This window comes from Streptopelia decaocto (genome assembly GCF_964273445.1).
Source record: "Streptopelia decaocto genome assembly, chromosome: 1".
Classification (NCBI taxonomy): Eukaryota; Metazoa; Chordata; class Aves; order Columbiformes; family Columbidae; genus Streptopelia; species Streptopelia decaocto.
In genome coordinates this window covers 108,579,041-108,599,896 of record NC_138663.1, presented here as the reverse complement: position 1 = coordinate 108,599,896, position 20,856 = coordinate 108,579,041, and the positions used below count along the sequence as shown (strand labels likewise).

Genomic DNA, 20,856 nt, shown 5'->3' with positions numbered 1-20,856 from the left:
TAGACTAATATATACAATTAACTCTCCAGAACATTTCTGTGCTATTTATTTGACCATTAAAGAACCCAATCATTGACCAGAGACTTATTTTCCATAATGCCTAGAAATTTAAAGAGAAGCTTGCACCACCCCAAAAAGCTTCTAACTCAATCTTAAGACAAAAGAGAATTGATGGACACAAAGATAAGGAGAAGAATACCCAGAAAGACATTCATGTAATAGTCAGAAATTATGGCACAAAAACTGATTGACTCAATATTTGTCTCTAGGAGTCTGAAAATATGCTGGCACAGGTGGATTTTAGAGATCAATACAAAAGTTAATTTTTACACATCCCTCTATTTTAAATGTAAGTGGGGAGAAACCTTGAGGCCACTTAGAATAAAATATAAAGAATCAATAAAAGCTTTGCTGGTAAATACATGGCATGTGAAAATTAGTGTTTGGAGAGGAATAAAGTGCAAAGGTTCCAGATGCACTATAAAATGGAGACTCAATGCAGACAGGCACAAGTACACAAGGTTATGCTCATGTTTTGTTTGTTTTGTTTTGTTTTGTTTTGTTTTTAATTCAACCTACTGAAGTTCTCTTCCTACTATTTCAAATATTTTTAGGACAGCCACCCAATATCTTTGTTGCATTAATTTCATCATCTTATTTGTCCAATCTCTTATTCTTTTCCTACAAAGGGCTATATAATGAAAGGATATGAAGGGAAAACTTTTCCTTTTAGAATAATTAAGCACTAGAAAATATGCACCCAATATGCACCCAAATGCAATGGGATCTTGGAGATTTCTGAGGTCTGACTTTAGAAAATCCTGAGCTAACTTCAGTGTTGAGCAAGCAGTTGGACTAGGACTTCCTGAGATCCATTCCCAATCCAACACTTCTTTGATTCAAGGATTCTAAAATATCAAATAAACCTTGTAAAAGTCATGTTATTTAAAATGAGAGATTTATAGGCCACTTTGTTAAGTTATTGCAATCACATAGTGTGAAAAACGTTAAAATGTAAGCATTTACATGAAAAGAAAAACAAAAGGCTATGAGAGAGAAAATCAGCAGTGCATCAACATCAACTACAGAGTGAAAAGCAAGTGATATTAGAAAATCTTATTTTAAAATGAGATTAAAGCTTCTAAGGCCAAATTGCAGTTGAAATCAAGGGAAGAAAAGGAAGTTTTAAGAACTGTGTAAAATCTTCTAAAGCACTCCCTAGTCTTTTCTAGAAGTAAGTGGGACTAAAGTACTTCTGTAGACAACATCCCTCTTCCAGGAACCTTGAGATTATTGAGTTCCTTCCCATTGATTTAAGTAGACTTTCAATACATACACACAGTTACAGGCTGTTTCATGTTAACTGCTTTATCTACAATGTGCTTACAACAATGTAGCATGATATTATTCAGGAATTAGTCTTGGCCTGCCTTCTTGCATCATACTGCTGATACCAGGTTGGAAAATACAATAGCAGTTTAAATAATACTAAGAGATTGTATCTGTGCTTTGCTCATATGTCAGAAAAGCCATGCAAATTGCAAACAAAGATTCACATTCATGCTTGACCTGTCAGAGCATATTTTGTTGTTATATTTTGTTGTTGACACCAAATAACAGTAAATGATCCTTATTATCTCTCTCACTTGGCTTGATGATTCTTAGGGGTACAGGTAAGGTAACCTTCTTTTAAATACAACTCATTTGTCTAAGCTCTCTCACACAAAACATTTAACAGCTTTGGATACACTGTGTGTTAATCCAAGCTGGCAGCATAAAGGTACTCCATGGTGAAAGAATTCTGAATAAAAGACAGAAGATCACGCCCAGGATCTTAATTCTCAAAAGTAAGTAACTCATGAACTCAGAACTGAAGGGAAAGGCAATGATAAATCAGAGCAGGCAAGCCAGAATCTTAAGGATGTCTGTTTCCAGGACATAGGAAAATTCATCCTGCACAAAAATACTGCATATTGCTGTGATAGGAATTTCTGACCTTCAGCACTGATAGTCTCTGAAGGTGAAAGAGAGCAGAAGGAAGTAGAGAGAGGAAAATAGGTGTGCATGAAAACGACTCAACCTTCCTTCTATTTAGATCAGTTGGCACCACTGCTACAAGGTTGCTGCACTATCTCTTTTACACTCCTCAAATATCCTTTTTCCTTTCTCATTCTGCACATCAGGTGCAAGTGGTGAAGGAGGGGTCGGTCTACTATGGTTTTCCCAGGCTGGAGTTCCCTTATACCTGGAGCAGATCCACCCCATTTCTCAAAGGCCATATTGCACAACTGGACTGCAGACAGATGTTTATTTCTGGACTCAGTCATGATGATGAAAAAGAAGAAAACTCCCTAGGGACTCCCTGACTTACTTCTGGGCCATTCCTGTCACATGGCTCTTTAGAGCCACACATCTGACACTACCCTTGTCCTCTTCAGAATGAGCTAGGTAGCAAAGATCTGCTGTTTAAACTGTTCTGAGCTAATCTGGTACGTTTTGTCTGACAAAGAGGCAGAAACCATTGTCAAAATTATTAAGCTGACAGGATGTCAAGGCAAGAAGTCCCCTATTCCTACCTGTGCCTCTTCCACAGTCACAGTAGTATGGAAGAGGGCATCTGTCCAAAGCCTTATTCAAAGGATATTTTGCTCACAGAACAGAGGTACTCAGAAATATTTTCTCTAGTGATATGAAATCTTTACAATGCTTTGAAAAAATACAATTTAAAAAAATCTTATTTATCTTTAGTCATTATTTCAATAACAATGACTCCACACACATGATGAATAATTATATGTACTGGTTTTTGGTTCATTCTTATTCACTGAGAAGTTTCAGAGGTTGAAGGTGTTTCAGCAAAATAACTGATTATATAAATCCTTTTCCTTTGACATTCTTCTCAGAAAAATTCTAACATTGTAAGATTAGCTTTAAAATTAAACATTTTAAGATTTTTTTTTTAAATCCCCTGCTGACAGCTACCACCTTACTAAGCTGAACTCCAACGCTCAAAACATCCACATACAAAAAATACATTCCTCATATGGTAACTTCACATTAAGATAGATTTTGATTATGCAAGTAATTTATGTATGCCTTTTTCTTGCCATCATGGACAATCTCAAATATTAATTGTTAGCACTGTAGTGATTACAGTTGGTAACATTGTTTGGAGACATAATTTCAGGTTCTGGCAGTGAAACACCATTAAACAGCAATATCGTTAAATGTTAATATCTGATTATTAACTGCTTTTAAGTGTGCATATATTAAATATTACTGGAATGGCTTGTTAACCTATTTATAATACATTATTTATTCCCTGTATTAACAATTGTATTTCAAAATTACATTACCTTTTATATTATCCAGTGTGTAAACTAAATGTCACTCACCAATTCAGCTTCAGAAAATGGTTCCCAGAGTCATTCAGTGCAGCTACTCTAACTTCTTATAGTTTCATTTATGATTAAGATATTTAGTGGTTTTTACCGAAATTGTGTTACTGTATTCAACAACCAAAGCAGCATTCATTAAAATGGTGCATTATTAGATATGCAGTAAGATATGCACAGAAATGTCAGATTCAATTCTGGGATTTATGCCAGATTAGTGTCCTAACCTGAGTTAAGGCAGTTAAGGTATTTTACTACCTCATGAAAGGAGTAGTGACATGCTTATAAATGAAGGTGATTTCTTACCTTATTTTTTTTTCTCCATTTATCTGCCCTCAGAATATATTCTGAGCATTTATTATTTTATTAAGCCAGGACTGAGGTACTTATTTATTTTCTGGCATCTTGACAAAAATGTAGATAATGTATCCTGATCAGCTGCACTATAGTATGTGGGAAAGAATTTCCCAAAGCATAGTATACTGGTATAATTTCTGAGATTGCTAAATCATTTTGAAAATCCCACTGAAAATGCTTTGTGAACAGCAGCCACCATGACAAGCTTTCCATCAGGATATTTAGGTGTATGCTTACACAAGTCATGATGTTAAGGACTATGTGATGGCCAGGACTTCTTTGTTACACTTTCTAATCTCACTTTCCAAATAATTAGTTTATTGCTATATGATACACTGGAAGATTAAAAATTAGTTCAAGAGTGCCTGACAAACTTAGTCTGACCAATACAAATGTGTATATTCCATAGTTTTCTCACTCATACTTTCCAAGAAGTCTCAATGTCTTAGTGAAGAAAAATGGTTTACAACCACAGTGATCTTCTGCCAAGTCTCAGTGGCAAGTGTGATCCCCTTTGCCATACAGAAGCAGAGGTGATTCTTCCTGATGTACAGAAAGAATAGACAGCAGGGTGCTCTGCCATCTCATAGATTACCTTCATTACAGTTCTGTGGCAAGTGTTGGTCTGAGTTATTATTGTTGCATGTCAGTGAAGTCAAGGGAAATCTTCTTAACTCACATAGCCTGGCCTAAGCATAATAGTCAAAAAAGATACAAATACTCATTTGGAAATTATCTGAGCGGTTTAGGAATTATATCTTTGAGGTTAGCCATGCCCTCATAGTTCTTGAACCATACTATAATTTGTTACAGCAAACCAAATCTGCATAGCCTTCATTGATTGTATTAAAATAGATGAGCAAGCAAATATTCATTTACGAAGGCTAATTACCAAGCTAAAGTATTACAATTTTATTTAGCTAATTAGGGATGGAACAATGGACTAGTAAAATTAAGGTTGCAAACAAAGTAGGCTCAGTATGTCTAAGGGTTGAGCCACCAAAGTAGAGCAAAATGTTGGTATGCTGAACTCCAAAATTAACACAGAAGTGTGGCATTTTCCAAGAAGGTTCCATTCCAGTGTGTAGGAAGTCAAGCAAAGGTGGCAAGAGTCCTGCATGTATGAACAAAGAACTCCTGGCAAGACTCAGACGTAAAGGGTAAGTGTGCGAGAGGCAAAAGTTGAGACAGGTGATCCAGGAGAAGAATAGAGGCATTGTCAGAGGGTTCAGGAACACAATTAAGAAGGCCAAACCTATGTGGAGTTGAATCAGGCGAGGGATGTGGAGATCAACAAGAAGAACATCAGCAGAAAAAGACATGCCAGGGAAAATGCGGGCCTGCTGCTGAATGGCTCAGGAGACCTGGTGACAAAAGGCACAGAAAAGACTGAATATCTTCTTTGCCTTTGGCTTTCAGCAGTCCCAGGCCTCCGAGACTGTCCCGTCCCAAAAGATGGGATGAGGGATGAGTTAACTTTGAACGTGACACGTGCCCTGACTCAACAGATGAGATCAGGTGTGACTTGACTGCGGGTAATTCTGTGCAGAAATGCGAAGTGAATGACAGACAATCACTCCAGGGGTCCAACTATGAATTTACTAAAAGCACATGGTGATATACATGGTGATATACAAATTACAGCGATTAGTGACCTGGCAAAAGTATGTTATAATAACACAAAACTTTGAATACATTGACGGCAAAAGCCCTTCTAAAAACAGTGGATTGGCAACAATTAGTAACTGTAATGCAAAACTTAACAAGACTTTAGCAGCAGAACTTTCTTTTATATGTTCAAGGAAAAGAAAGACAGAGAGCGAGCGAGAAGGAAAACTAAGATATAAGAAAGAGAAAGTGAAAGAGAGAGAGAGAAAGATATCACCACTCCACAGGTACATCGGTCCCACGACAACCTCTGGAGTGGGGGACGCGTTGAAGATTTACATACTGCCAAGCTGTATCATACGTGAGGTTGTTTTATAACCTAGTTCATCTACATGCAAGATAGGAGAGGGCAGTTCGTCTCCTCCCTCTGCTCGCTCTTCATGCTAATTAGGAAGACTCTTCTGGAAATGGGTCTGGGGTCTTCAAACTAGGGGAAAGTTCATGATACTGGCCAGAAGTGAGTTGTTTACCCGTCAGGGGTAGCTGTCAGTTCGTGGTTTCTTCTGGTAGTTGGTTGTCGGACAGATGGTTCATCTCTATCATCCCAATCAGGCCATGCGACCTTTTACAGCAACACTGTTAATTGCCCTTATCTTACAAGATGTCTACATCCATGACCACAAAACTTTGGGAAAGATAAGACGAGGTGTCATGTATATTTTCCTCCCAAAGTAACTGTCACAGTTTAAGACAAGGTGGAAATAAACCATGGCAGACGCTTCCTGTTACCCCCTCACTTCCCACCACCCCTTTCCTTTAGATCAGAAAGATGATAGGGAATATAAGGGAGAAGGAAGAGGGACTTAGACTTCAACTTGGAGAGTTTTAAAGGGTTTTACTAATGCTACTAATAAACAGATAATATATACAAATTATACAAAACCAATCTCAAATGCTCAATATGGAGCTGATGTCACTCCAGCAGCGGTGGAGCTGGGTGTGCGGAGCTGGCGGCTCCAGCAGGTGTAGCTCAGGCCCCTGGAAGTCATGGTTGGGACATCACAGCAAACCGGAACCTGGTTGCAGGGATTACAGGGCCTGAGGCCTGTAGATCTCAGGCAGACAGACAGGGTCCTCTCTGGATGCTGGCCATGATTGAAGAGAGAGTGACCCTCATGATCATCCTCTTATATAGGGGGGTATGACGATTATGGTGATGGGATACTCAGTTAATCCTCAGTTGGTCAGTTCTAGTCACCTGTTCCATCCACCCCTCCCCAAACACACCCCTCTCACAATGGAACGTGGGAAAACTTATCAGTCTTTCTTGGCTACCATAGTAATAAATGAAAACATGAGCTTCTTCAGCATTCCATTGGTCTTCTTATCAGCACCGAGTACAGCATCCTAGGAAAAATATGCAGGCTAAAATTCAGAGAAGTACAGCCACCTAGAAGAACTCAGCTGAAAGAAAAATCACTAAAAGAGAACTGGTCTTGTTTTTAACAAAACCAGGACAGTAACAAAAAACAGACATTTAAGGCATAACAAGGTCTTTTGTTCTGCTAAGGATGGGGAGTGCGCTTCAAGGTTGTCACAGAGACCAAAGGTAAAGATTTGCCCTCAGTAGAGCAGAATAAGTTTAGGGAACATTTGAACAGAATAGACAGACACAAGTCTGTTGGACCTGATGGGATGCACTCAAAACTGCAGAGGGAGCTGGCCAGTGTCAATGCAAGGTCACTCTCAATTACCTTTGAAATGTCATGGTGATTGTGGGAGGTTTGTGGGAACTGAAAGACAGCAAATTACATTCCTATTTTCAAGAAGACAGAAGGAATACTTGGGAGAATAGAGGCTGGTCAACCACACTTCAGTCCCTAAGAATCAGGTGGAGAAAATCCTTCTGTAAAGCCTTACCAAATACATGAAGGACAATAGGGTGATTTGGAACAGTCAGCATGGATTTATGAAGGGGAAATCATACTTGACCAGCTTGACAGCTTTCTACAACTGGATGACTGACAGATGAAGAGAGAGCAGTGAATGCTGTTTGTGTTGACTTTGATAATGCTTTAGACACTGTCTTCCATACCATTCTCACAGACAAACTCATTAAGTACAGACTAGATACATGGAAAGTGAGGAGGATTGACAAAATAAAACAAGGAGGAGCAGCTGATACACCAGGTGACTGCACAGTCAACTAGAAGGACCTCAACAAGCTGGAGAAATGGGATGACAAGAACATTATGAAGCTTAAGAAAGGGAAATGTCAAGTCCTGCCCCCTTGGAAGAAATAAACCCAGGCACCAGTATAACCTGGGGACTAACCAGCTGAAAAGAAGTTTGACGGAAAAGGACTCCTTAGGCAGTGTTGCCAGCAGGCCAAGGTAGATGGTCCTTGCCCTCTGCTCAGCACTGGTGAGACACATCTGGAATGATGTGTCCAGTTCTGTACTCATGATTATGAGACAGGCATGGACATACTAGAGGACGTCCAGTGCAGGGCCATAAAGATCATCAACAAACTGGATCTGTCATATGGTGAGAGGCTGAGAGAGCTGGGACTGCTCAGCTTGGAGAAGAGTAGTCTCAGGGAGATCTTATCCATGTGTATAAAACCCTGACAGAAGGGAAGTAAAAAAGGCAGTTAGACACTTCTCAGTGGCGCTCTGTGACAGGACAAGAGGCTGAGGGCACAAACTGCAACACAGCAAATTCTATGTAAAGGTAAGAAAGAATTTTCTTAGTGTGAGGATGATCAAACACTGGAAGAGGTTGCCCAGAAATGTGGTAGGTTCTCAGTTCTTGGAAATATTTAAAAATTAACTGGGCATGGCCCTAAGCAATCCGCTCTCATGAACCCATTGGACCAGAGGATCTCCAGAGGTGCCTTCCTTCCTCAGTCATTATGGGAATATGTGATTCTACAAATGAAATTATTTTTTGAGTCCTATGTTGCAAAACCTTAAGAAAGGCTTCTTCATTTTGCTCTAAGATCCCAAATATGGTTCTGGTTAATAAATTCCATTGACTTCCATGTTTGAAAAAGAGAGCAGTGGGCAATGTAAGTGGAAAGCTTTGGATGTTTGGCAGAAAATAAGTGCTTTAATGAATTAAGAAATACATATTTATAGTTGGAATTCATCTGACCTTTTCTTGGTGTCTACATCAACTCGGCATGAATCATATCCTAGAATGCCTAATACTCTCCTACTGGCTATATAGCACAAACTGTTCATTTGTTTTATCAGAATAAGTGGAATGGGTAGTTTTCCTAATGATATATTTGCAACTTTTCCAGTGTCATGGAGGGACCCCAAAGTCAGTTTTAGGTGGACAACAAGGTCCAAAACAGACTTTATTCTGGCTAGAAAAGTACAGCCAATGAACCAACCAAAACAGGGTTTATACAACTAGTTAGCACTCCAATAACATAAGATAAAGGTTCAAATATCAGTTGAGGAAATTATTTGGGTGCAGCAAGTGAGAATAATGATGATCCACAGCGTGCATGCATGCACTCACAAGAAACAAAGCCAGAGCCCTCTGACTCCAGAATGCTACACTTGCCTGCTCAGCAAGGTCTTACACTTGCCTGATCCGGCAAGGACTTAAAGTATCACTCACCCAAACAAGGAGGTGAGGTGCTCCCAGTCCTAGGAAGTTTCCTTAGACAGCATCCCAGTCTAAGGGAAGGGCTCTGGCACAGACCCACTGCTCTGAGAGGACCACACAAAGGGAATCCTCGTCAGGAACCCCGTTTTATAGTCTGATCAGATCTGGCTGTGGGCATTCCAGAAGCTTCTCGGCTTCTCTGTGCCCCCCCTCCTCTCCTAATGACCCTGTCCAACTGACTCAGGGATCTCACAAAAGAGCCATTAACTGCCCCATTGAAGGAGACTGGGATGTACAACTGCCACAGCAGTTCTCAGAGCGGGGAGGAGTGCAGCTGCCACATTCAGTCATATCAGTTTTGTATATAGGGTTTGCACATAACATTTTCTCTACCCTTGGCCCTAAAAGAACGCCTAAGAGCAATTATTTCTTTATTGGCCTGTCCTAATCCTCTAGAAAATGACATTTATTATTTTCTCTTTCTCAGTCTGTCACTCATCCACACTCCCCTGCTTGACTGTAGAGATTTATTTTATTTTCTCCACTTAGTGTAATGATTTTATTAAGGTTTTAGGCATAGCAATTCTAAGTAATTGCCCCAAAGCAAACAGAAATGTTGAATCTGCTGCATGTGAGCCTGTGAGGACATTTACAAAACCTAAAATGCAATAAGGTGTCAGACTTATTTGTCTGTTTGTTGTTTACAGTGCTTAGAGTATATCATAGAACTGGTGATGGTTGCATAGTTCCCCAAAAAGTATTCAGAAATTGAGTAGCTGCCTGTAGTAATTCAATATTTCAATTATTCTAGGAAAAAATACCCATTTTGATGGATGTTAACATTGAAATGTGTTGTCTATTTTGATTCTTATTTATTTTACCCAGAAACACAGACGTGTTCCTGACTGCCAATTTAAGATATTTACTTTCATTGGGTTGCCAATTACAATTATGAATTATGCACTGGTGCACGGTGAATATATAATCTACTGACACAGTGCTGGATTTTCATGCACTGCAGTATTATTTCAAAAAATCCTTTTGTGTATTATTAGTTAACCCTATAGAACTCTTACCTGGTGGGGATGACATGTTGACATAAGAGAAGACGTAGACTGTAAATTAAAGAGATGCTAAAAGGATTGACAGCTATGCAAGATCATAGATGCATTTAAATCTGATAGCCATCCTTTTCATAAAAGCTACTCAAATTCACATCAAGCTGATCTAAATATGAAGCAAAACCACTTCAGTTTCTCTCTGTTAGAGATAGACTGTAACCCAAAACTAATTACGAGAGTAAAATTACTTGTGTTAATCTTCTAATCTTTAGACCCTGAAACCCTGCTCCATCAAGTAATTATATTAAGCCAACTCAGAAATGTTTTTCTCTTGTTAATCTCCAGCCAGAGAAGCCAATAAAAACAGAATAATTAACTATAAACAATTTTATTTGCCTGCTTATATTTAAGCTTCAGATGGGCTGTTTTAAATGGCTAGCAACACATGGATGCATTTTACTTCTTAACCCAACCCTGAAGGGCAGAACTGTCTAAGTGTTTTGACCCCAGCATACACAATGTTTCCCTCTTTTCTTCTGATTCTCTTTCTGATATGTTGTTTTTCTCATTCATTGCTTGTATTATAACGTTTCTATCACAGTAAGAGGAAAGAGACACAGGCAGGTTTAACACCACATCATTCCAGGATTCTCCAGGAGGGAACAGAGGATTATTCCCCTCTGAAAGGGTTTAGATTTTCTGAAGAAATTTTTTAAGAAAGGTGTGTCTGTGATGCAGTGGAAAGTACAAAATGTTAACAATTCCAAAATAGACAAAGAAGAAAAAAAGATCAGATACTTTCATTATCTGCACAATTACAGGTCCTCATTGTGTTTTCAAATAACCGATCCATGTAAAAGAGATTGAATGAAGAATGATTGCTTTACAATTTTAAATGATTTTGTCATAAACTCTGACAAGTATGTTTAGGTATGAAATTAGTTTCATACAGGTTAAAGGGTGGAGATAATAGAATCCATGCTACCTGTATTCCTATCTTGGTATTATCCTTCCTCTGTTCATTTTCCAGTTTATTCTGATTCTGTTTCTTTTCTTTATGTATATTCTTTCATCTTTTGCTTCTCCTTTTTAGACTCTTTCACCTTGTGCATCTCCCACACTACCACTAGATATATAAAGGTGCCAACGATGCAATTAGATTAAACGTATTTTTGTGACTAGGATTTTCCAGAAAAAGGGTGAGGTATATAACTGATTTTAAGCTCAACTCTACTCCCTTACCTCCCTTACCTCCAATTAAATTAAAAACTTTAGAAACTTTCCAAGTCAGTCTTACCATATGATGCCTAACCTCAGCTCTCACCTATTTTCCTTACAATGAACCTGAGCTGGTTCAGAACATGCCCGAACTGAGCCTTTTATAACTTTTACAGGGCCTGTAAGAGAGCTTTATCAGCTCCATTGGCTAGTTTTCCCTTAAAACAGTTGTTTCATCTAGTTTTCCCATCAATACAATCAAGAATGAAATTCAAAGAGCTGAAACCAAAGTTAAAAATAACCCATCATAATTCCACTGTTCCAGTAAAAATTACCATGTAGCCGCCATTGGAGTATAAGCCTCATTTGTTATGACAAGAGAAGGTGGTATTAAGTTTCATTTAAAGTAATAGGAGACATATTTTTAAGTTTTGATGTATTGTTTTACACTTTTGGGCAGGAAGGGCAGGGAAGAATGCAAATCACTCTAAGTCATCTCAGGAGCCAAAGGTAAAATGCAAGTTTTATTCAAATTAAATCTGTGATATTAATTTTCCACTTTCTCTTTTTTCTCCAAATCCTAGGTAGTTTCAGACATTTTTAAAATGAAACATACTGTGGATCACCCATAAAACAATATAAAAGGAGCTCTTTTTCTGTAAACACTGTTGTTAATGAGACCACTCATACCCTGTGCATGTGTAGCCCTGTGCGGTTCCTAACAATTCAGCAAAAATCAGAAGAAGGATTCAAAGACATGTTTTAAGAGAAGAACTGGGAGTTGATTTTGGCTGGCTGTTCTATTTGTTTTCTTTCTTCCCATCTTCATTCACCTAAAGTTCTGATGCTACATGTAAATTGAAAAATAACTGTCATTTTCAACTTCGTTGCTAGGAAGAAGTTGATCTCAGTGTTGGTCTCTTCTTTTTTATTATCTCCATCAAGTGAGGAAGAGGACAATTATTGTGAAAAGGACAACAATTAGGATTTATGTTTTCTTTTAAATTGAGTGAAAAATAGCCATTTTTCTGTTTTACAGTAGTAATAAGACAAAGAACTGTCAGAATCAATAGAAATAGCCGTAAGCTGTCTATTTAAGCAAAGTGTCCCTTTTGCTGCATGATGCCCTTGTTTTCCATAGACTTCACTGGAAAGGATTCACTTCTCTCTGTGAAGGGGATCTTCTGGTATTCTGGAAAGAAAGTCAGATTTAAGATATGTATTTTCTCCAGTCCCTTGAACTGGAGTGGAGGAAACTGGAGGTTGTGATATGAAGTAAATCCATCAAAAGTTTTAACAGTCTGTCTACTAACAGGACTGATTTTCCTGACAGATTTTACTAACAGATTTTCCTGACTCTTGGTGACTTTTACAAATGTAAAAAATTAATCAAAGAATGCACTGGGTCAATCATAATACTACAAGGTAGAGCAAATAATTCCCATTAACTTAGCACCGTACACCATAAAGTATCTGGGTTAACCATCAGGTGACACCAGCTAAGAATTTGAATTTTTATTTTTGTAACCTGTTTCATATTTCAGACAGTAAATTCTGTCTATTTTTTTTTTTTAATATATGCATCATTAAGATCTTGTTTCTAGCATATATATCTAGTTATATATCTAGCATATATATCTAAGACTGGGCATCTTCAGCTTTCACCAGCATCAGAAACGAAGATGGAAGCCTATGCTTGGCAAATCCAGGAAAAGGTCTGGGATTTTTACAGGCAACGTACTTCACAGCCGTGTCTGACTTTTCTTAACCAAGCATTTGGATGAGGGAAGAAAGGCTTATCTTCAAATTAAAGTCAGTGTCTGGCCCAACCAGCTTCCCTAGTGTATGTGTAATCTTCAACAATATGCTTGTATATTGCTTAATCTAGGCAGTCTGTTTGAAAGTTTAAAAGAGTTTACTGAAATGGAAAAGGGCTTAAGCTTTGTTCCCTCTAAATATCTGTTGTGTAATGACCATTTCTACATTTCCAAGTCAAACTCATGGACAGAATTATACTTCATGTTCCCCTTTTTCTCTCCCTCTTACTGATGATTTGGTCAATTAACGGTTCCAAGTATTACATGTCTTAGAGAGTCAGGAAAGTGTGAAATTGCCTTATAGTAGTGACAAGTATGAAGAAATATTCCAGAGTCATTACAGTGGCTCTAAGTCTGGAGTGAAAATAAAATATAGTGTATACTATGAGCTAAAAGCCAAAGGAATTGACTATATTTGAGTTATTTGCTCCAAATTATTTATTAGCCATAGATTTAGATCAGAATCACAATTTGAAATTTTAATTGTATTTCACCTCATCTCACAGTTCTAACAGACAGTTAATTAAATTGAATTTTTCCCACTAGCATTTTATTCAGCTTTTCCACATCATTGTTGTTGGGAAAATGTGAGAGAGAAGGCAGGTATGCAGTAGTGAAATAATCGGAATAATTTGAGTACTGCTTATGCCCTCCATGTTAAAACTGTTGCTGCACAGTGAGACTGGATTCTTGAAATGACTGCTATAGGTATATGTTGATGTATTCCAACAGCAGAGCTGCTTCAGGAGACAGCAGAAATGCAACACAATGTCTTTTGATAAGTGATTTCCAATATAGACAAAAATAATGCTGTTATGTAGCTGCAAAGTAGATACTTTCAAGTCACATGCCTGTATTTTCCATTCTAGAAAATGAAAATATGAAAGGAATCTCACTTTTAAGTGAGTTCCTAGAATCATAGATTCATGAAATCAGTCATAGAATCACAGAATGGTTTAAGTTGGAAAGGACCTTTAAAGATCATCTAGTCCAAACCCCATGCAGTGACCAAACACATCTTCTACCAGATCAGGTTGCTCAGTGCTCCATCAAGCCTCACCTTGAATGTTTCCACAGATGTGACATCTACCACCTCTCTGGGCAACCTGTTTGAGTGTTACACCACCTTCATTGTGAAAGAGCTCTTCCCTATATCTAGTATGAATCTCCCCTCTTTTAGTTTTATAATTTCCCTATGTCCTAGCACTACAGGCCCTATTAAAAGGTTTTTCCACATTTTTTTAAGTCCCCTGTAAGTACTGGAAGGCCAGTTCTCTCTGGAGCTTAATCTTCTCCAGGCTGAACAACCCAAACTCTCTTAGCCTGTCCTCATAGAATAGGTGTTCCAGCACTAGAATAGGTGTTCCAGCACTCCAATCATTTTTGTGGCACTCCTCTGGACCCACTCCAACAAGTCTGTGTCTTTTCTGTAGTGAGGGATCCAGAGATGGACACAGTACTCTAGGTGGGGTCTCACCAGAGCAGAGTAGAGGGGCTAAATCACCTCCCGTGACCTGCTGGCCACACTTCTCCTGATGCAGCCCAGGATATGGTTGGCTTCCTGGGCTGTGAGTACACATTGTCAGCTCATGTCCAGCTTTTCATGCACCAGTACCCCCAAGTCCTTCTCAGCAGGGCTGCTCTCAATCCCTTCATCCCCCAGCCTGTATTGATACTGGAGGTTGCCCTGACCCAGGTGAAGGATCTTCCACTTGGCCTTGTTTAACCTCATAAGGTTCACATGCACCCACTTCTCTAACTTGTCCAGGTGCCTCTGGACAGCATTCTGTTCCTCACAGTGTTAACTGTACCACTCAGCTTGGCGTCACCTGCAATTTTTCTGAGGGCTCACTCAATTCCACTGTCTATGTCATTGATGAAGATATTAAGCACTATTTGTCCCAATACAGACCCCAAGAGACAGCACTTGTCACTGATCTCCATCCAGACATAGAGCCTTTAACCACTACTGTCTGGATGCAACCATCCAGTCACTTCCTTATCCACCAAATCGTCCATTCTTCAAATCCATATCTCTACAAGTTAGAGAGAAGAATGTTGTGGCACACTATGTCAAAGGCCTTACAGAAGTCCAGAGAGACAACACCAGTAGTTCAGCTGGCAGCAAAAAGACCAAGCATCTTTCAAGGAACACTGTGATTGAAACACAGGCCTCAGTCATTTGAAACCTTAAGATCTTCCTAATGTTTCAGATGTGGCACATTTTAGTAAGACAAAGATATGTACAGTTTGCTTGTGCACGTAAACTGGATGAGGTGGGGACATAATGCCTTATGCATTCCTAACACTGAGTTCTGAAGATAATTTCAGGTGTCTGCTTTAACACTGACCATAAACCCAAAGTACATGTTTACTGGACTTATTCAAAGAGATGTGCTGAGTTTCTGGGAAGGTAAATAGATTATAATTCAAGACACGAGGAGGGAAAAATTACGGGATTCTACTTGCACAAGAATGATGACTAGAAAGCAATCAGAGCAGTATGTATATCTGTATTTGAGCACAAGTCTCAGAGCCACATGGGTGTAGCACAGTATTAGAAGATCCATGGGTTAGATGATAGTAAACTCCGTATCTTTTTTTTCTTCAATTGTCTTACAAATGGAAGGAATCTCTGTAGAAGAAGCAATCAGAGGAAAAGCTCTCACCAGTTTCTGTGCTTGAGGAAATTGGTATAACTTTTGTCAGTGCAATGGGTGATGAGTTGCCTGTAGCTGTTCTTTCTCCTATCTGTGATTATACCTATTGCTTAAAATCCTTTTTGCAGTAATTAATTAATTGTTCCCTCCTCTGTGTTATGACACATCATTACGTATAGGACTATGTTAACACATTAGAAAGAAATTTAATGCATTGCATAAAATTGCTATCTGTGAATTTCAGTGGAAATTTTCATAGTATCAATATTATAGTGACTCTCCAAAATCTTTGCTGTCTTTCAACTTGGTACTGTCAGATCAGGAGTGTCAGAATCTCAGATTTTTCACGTCTTGCTTGGCTGCAGAAGGCAAATGATAGATGTGAAGAAGACACAAATTCATGTTTTGTGAGTAGGCTGGATGCAACATTAATGTATTTTATTTATTTATTTTATCTATCAGGCATGCAGTTTTTAATAATGAATTATAGTAAAAATCAGAGAAAACTTCAGATGTCACCTCATTAAAATTGCAATCACTCATAGAAATTGGTCAGGGGAAAAAAAACAAGAACAATATAGACTAGATGATATCCAACAGAAAACCTGACTTTGACTCAAGGTTCTTGGTGTTACCTCATTAACCACCTAGACAAGAAAATATTTGAGACTAAAAGTAAAAATTGGGAGAAAGGGCAAATAAATAACAAAATACATGAAATGCATTTCCCAATCTCTTCTATCCATATTTGCAAAGTGTTTTCTCAAGAACCTGGATGTGCGAAATTTTGTCTGAAATAATCCAGACAAAAAATTTACCTGGTTCTGATCCATTATTGCTGTCTAGTAGAAAGCCTCAGATCTAGTGCTGCTTCAGTGTTTTACCCTCAACTGCTCTTTTAACTTCCTGTTTAGAAACTGGTACAAATTACTGCAAATAAGAAGAGTGGACTTTATTCATGAAGGCAACTTCATATTTTCTTCCACAATTGGTAACAAAAATAACACCTATATGCCAGGTTAAGATGTTTGGCCTGGCAGCTGTGTAGAAAGATGTTGCATTCATACACTGTTTTTACATGTTTTGGGTTCCGGTTTTATATTGTTCCAGTCAGTAATTTCTTACTCGCACATTGCAATCTGATTTGAAGAAATTGTAAAAAGCTTCCCTATAATTCTTCTTGACTAAGCGGTTAATTAATATTCATATTTTTCTCTATTTTATACATGGTCTAGACTCATTCTCAGGAAGAAGTATCTTAAATTATAGCTTTTTCATCACTGGTAAATTCAGCTAGTAGAGCTTGCTACAGAGAAAAAGAGCATAACTTACTCATTTATATTCTTTTAACTGTTTGTATTTGGCAAGAAAATAGAATGAGATAAAGAACAAGCTTTGATGAGAAAATAAAACTGTATAAAATGTAAGGACAAGGAAACTAAACTCCATTCGATAGGCATGTAACAAAAAAGCTAGTTCCTCTTGTTCTACTAAGATACAAATTACAAGTTTAATCACACTGCTAAATCCTCAAAAAATGTAGTCAGCATAAGCTGTTTACACTAATAGTTTACACTAATAATTTAAAAACTCTTAACTGAGAGCTATAAGGGTAGCTCAGGATAAACAAAGGACAAACACTAAGGCTGCTGCTTCTTTGTGGAAAATCAGGCTGAAGCAACCGTATTAGGCGTCCCCATGAATTTGGATTGTTACCTTTTCCAGCTTCATCATCACACAGAAGAGGACAAACTTTAAGGAATTTCAATCAAAATGAGAAAAGCTACAGTGTTGCTTTAAAATAGGGCTGTGTTCAGATCTTCTGCGACTTGTTCCCTTGTATAGACACAGGAAACAGAACTTTTTCTTTCAAAATGTGTTTCTAAAAGTGATTTTTAACACTGAAATAGAAAAAAAATAAACATATACAGTCATGTTGTCTACTGAAGCTGTTCTATCTACAGGAAAAGAGATTAAGTGAAACTGTATAAAAGAAAAACATAAAAAATTAGAAAGATCCATTTCCTTTTCCTTTCTCAAGTGCTTCTCAAGGTAAGTGGACTTTACTTTCCTCCTCTGTATGTGCTATGCTTAAAGTATGCAAAAAATAAACAAATGAACAAATATCCTGCAAAAAGGTTTGGTATTCAAAATTTCTGCTTCCAGTCTAAAGTAGCTTCTTTAAGTGTATTTCCCTGGAGTCAAAAATATTTTTTAATGGCAATTTTATGGTGTTAATGGTACAGGCATAATGAAATAAAAAAACTAATTTATTAATTAGAGTTTGGGGAGGAATTTTATGGTCATCTTGCATTACAATTCTGAATTGGGAGTAGCTGCTAGAAACATGTTTTAAACATTAGGAGTATACACTACACTCAGTTATTAATGTATCAGAAAAGAACATTCTGTTTGTTTACGAACTATGATAATAAGCAACCTTTTTCACTGTTGGTCCCTATAGCAATTGATTCTCAGCAGTTATCCAATCATTAGAATGTATCTATATTCTAGTGTATTTTATATAGAGAGATAAATAGATACATACATACATACATAGAGATAGATAGATAGATAGATAGATAGATAGATAGATAGATACATACATACATACATACATACATACATACATACATAGTTTCTTTACTCATTCTAAAGCAGTAGTGTACCAAGTAGTACCTAGTGGCACCTAGGTGCAGCATGTAGCCACTCTGGCTAGTGTATATTATTCTTAATGTGAAACACTGTTATTGTTTGACTTACTGACTGGAAAACCCTGTGTTTCTAACAACCATTATGAAATAGTTGGGTTCTGTTTTCAAACAACTTATACCAAGGGAACTGACCTCACACAACTGACAAAGCATTCTTTATCAGGTATGCCTTTACTTTTTTCTGCGCAAGTTCATTCAATGCAATTGGGTAGCGCTTGCAAAGCAACAGAAATGTGAAAGAACTATAGAGTACATATAAATATTGGTGTTGGTTATTATGAAGAAGTGTACATTTTGTAAAAAATAAAAACAGAAATACTTTTAAAATGTTTGGAAAGACACTAAAAATGCAGCAGAGTGTGTCCAATGAAGGAGACTTTCTTTTATGCTCCTGCGAGAACACAAGCCTGTTCAATTAATGTGCTTTCACTTTAGAAGGAAAAGCACTGTGCTAAGAACAGTTTATTGCCTTTTCCTAAAGTACTAAGTCCGTCAATGACCTAATGCACTTATGCTTGCTTTTTAAAAAGTAACACTGGTTGTCATGAGTCTCACTTCTAGAAAACAAAAAATCCAACTTCCACCCTTCAGTGTCAGTGACCTCTCTCCTACAATACATACAGCTGGAGACATAATCTGAAATCTAATTCGAAATGGATTGCAAATGAACTGAAGGAGAAAAGTAGTATCAAGCTAAAACTGCCCAAAGAAGCCATTCTTTAAACTATCTTGATAAAAGAAACAGTAATTAGTTCGAATCATTCTAATTTTCATAGTGAGCTGAATCACAAAAGGAAAATTCTGTGAAATCCAGTTACTTGCAAAGTAAGTTAGATAAAATGAATAGTCATACAATTCTGATAGTATACTGAAAGGATCTCTGCAAGACCTTTAGAAGGCACTCTTGTTAATTTACTTTGCTAGTAAGAACCAATATTGCTGCAAAGCAATCTTACAGTCATAAATGTAAAGGTCTGTGGAATAGTTTGCCAGATTTTAGAAATGGCCAGAAAAATGTAGCAGAGCTTTTAGGAAGCCTTTTTCAGGGATTATAAAGACACTATATATCATTAATCTTCTAGCCCAAGAGGGATAAGACAAAGGAATACCTATAGAGCTTGTATGCTATAGGTGGAGAGTCACACATTGCTCAGAGACATTTGACATACTTTCGTGTTTTCTTATACAGTATGTAGCACACAGAAATTACATCAGTGGTGTTACATGATACAGCATTATTCACCTGGGATAATAGCAATTGCTTCATTACTTAGCAGTGTTTAAAAGACAAATAGCTGAAATATTTCATTTTCTGTTTTAAATTCAGCTGCAGTTGGTAGTTTACAAAAGACAAATTCTCCCAAATTACTGACGACAGAGAGCTAAAAGAAGAATTTTGTGACCAGCCGTAGCTGAATGTGTAAACTCTATCTTTACTTTCTTGGACCTGTAAAACATTACTGACAAAGGAACCATCTTACCATCTAAAGCCTAAGAAAATCTTGTTAGAGTTGCCCCTTCTATTGGCATGTGTGCACATACTTTCACATTAATGTATTTCTAAAGTTAAAATATTGATAGAGATATTTAGAGTAACGTACCCATGGTTTATGTGTGTCACGGAGGCCTGAAGTTCATTCGAGCTGATGAGACTCCCACCAGAAGGACTGAAGATTTTCCTTAATTGCTTGATAAAAAGACTAAAATAAATTGCCATAGAAGACAAAAAAATTGAAGAAAATCCCTTAAAAGAAGCAGCATCCTAAGTCTAATAGAGCTGAAAAGAACTGATAAGCAAAGTAATAAAAGATTTCTTGTGCAACGGTTGCATTTGTTAACTAATATCCTGATTGCAAGAAGCTTCTGAGAGTACCCTTTTTGATGGAATATTTAACTTTCTTTAGCAGTATTGCAGCAGAACATCATACAGGCGACATGCTAGATTTCACTAATGTGAACACTTTTATGAAATACTCAAAATATTTAGGCATTTCATGCAATGACCGAGTGGAGCAGTCCAATCAGGTAACAAAGCACTTGTTATCCAGTCGTTTCACTAAATGCCTAAACATTTGCATCATTCCACAAAGTGACTGTCTGAAAAAGTCATTTTACAGTGACAGAAAATTTTAATCTTTTAGTGAAGTGACTGGTTTCACAATGCAACTGCATGTGGCACTATGACAATATTTAAGTAAAAGTATATTAGTAGCAACTTCAAAGAGGTAAGAATATCACCCACTGTATATGAACATTTATTTCTCTTTATGCACACACACTTAGATGGGCATGTAATAAAAGCCATCCTAAAGCAAGAAAACAAAAGAGGGTGAATGCACCAGAACATATTAAGGTCATGCAGTAGGAAAGATTTCTGGACATACAAAACCCTTCACCCACAACTG

General features: G+C 37.5%; 1 long non-coding RNA gene across 1 annotated transcript in view; it reads right to left on the bottom strand.

Annotated features, from left to right (window-relative positions):
- Positions 1-20,284, bottom strand: part of LOC309447012 — an 82,520-nt gene extending 62,236 nt beyond the window's left edge. The window contains exon 1 of the long non-coding RNA XR_014185542.1: positions 20,053-20,284. This is a non-coding gene — a long non-coding RNA (uncharacterized lncRNA). The remainder of the gene's footprint in view (positions 1-20,052) is intronic.
- Between the last annotated feature and the right edge of the window lie 572 nt (positions 20,285-20,856).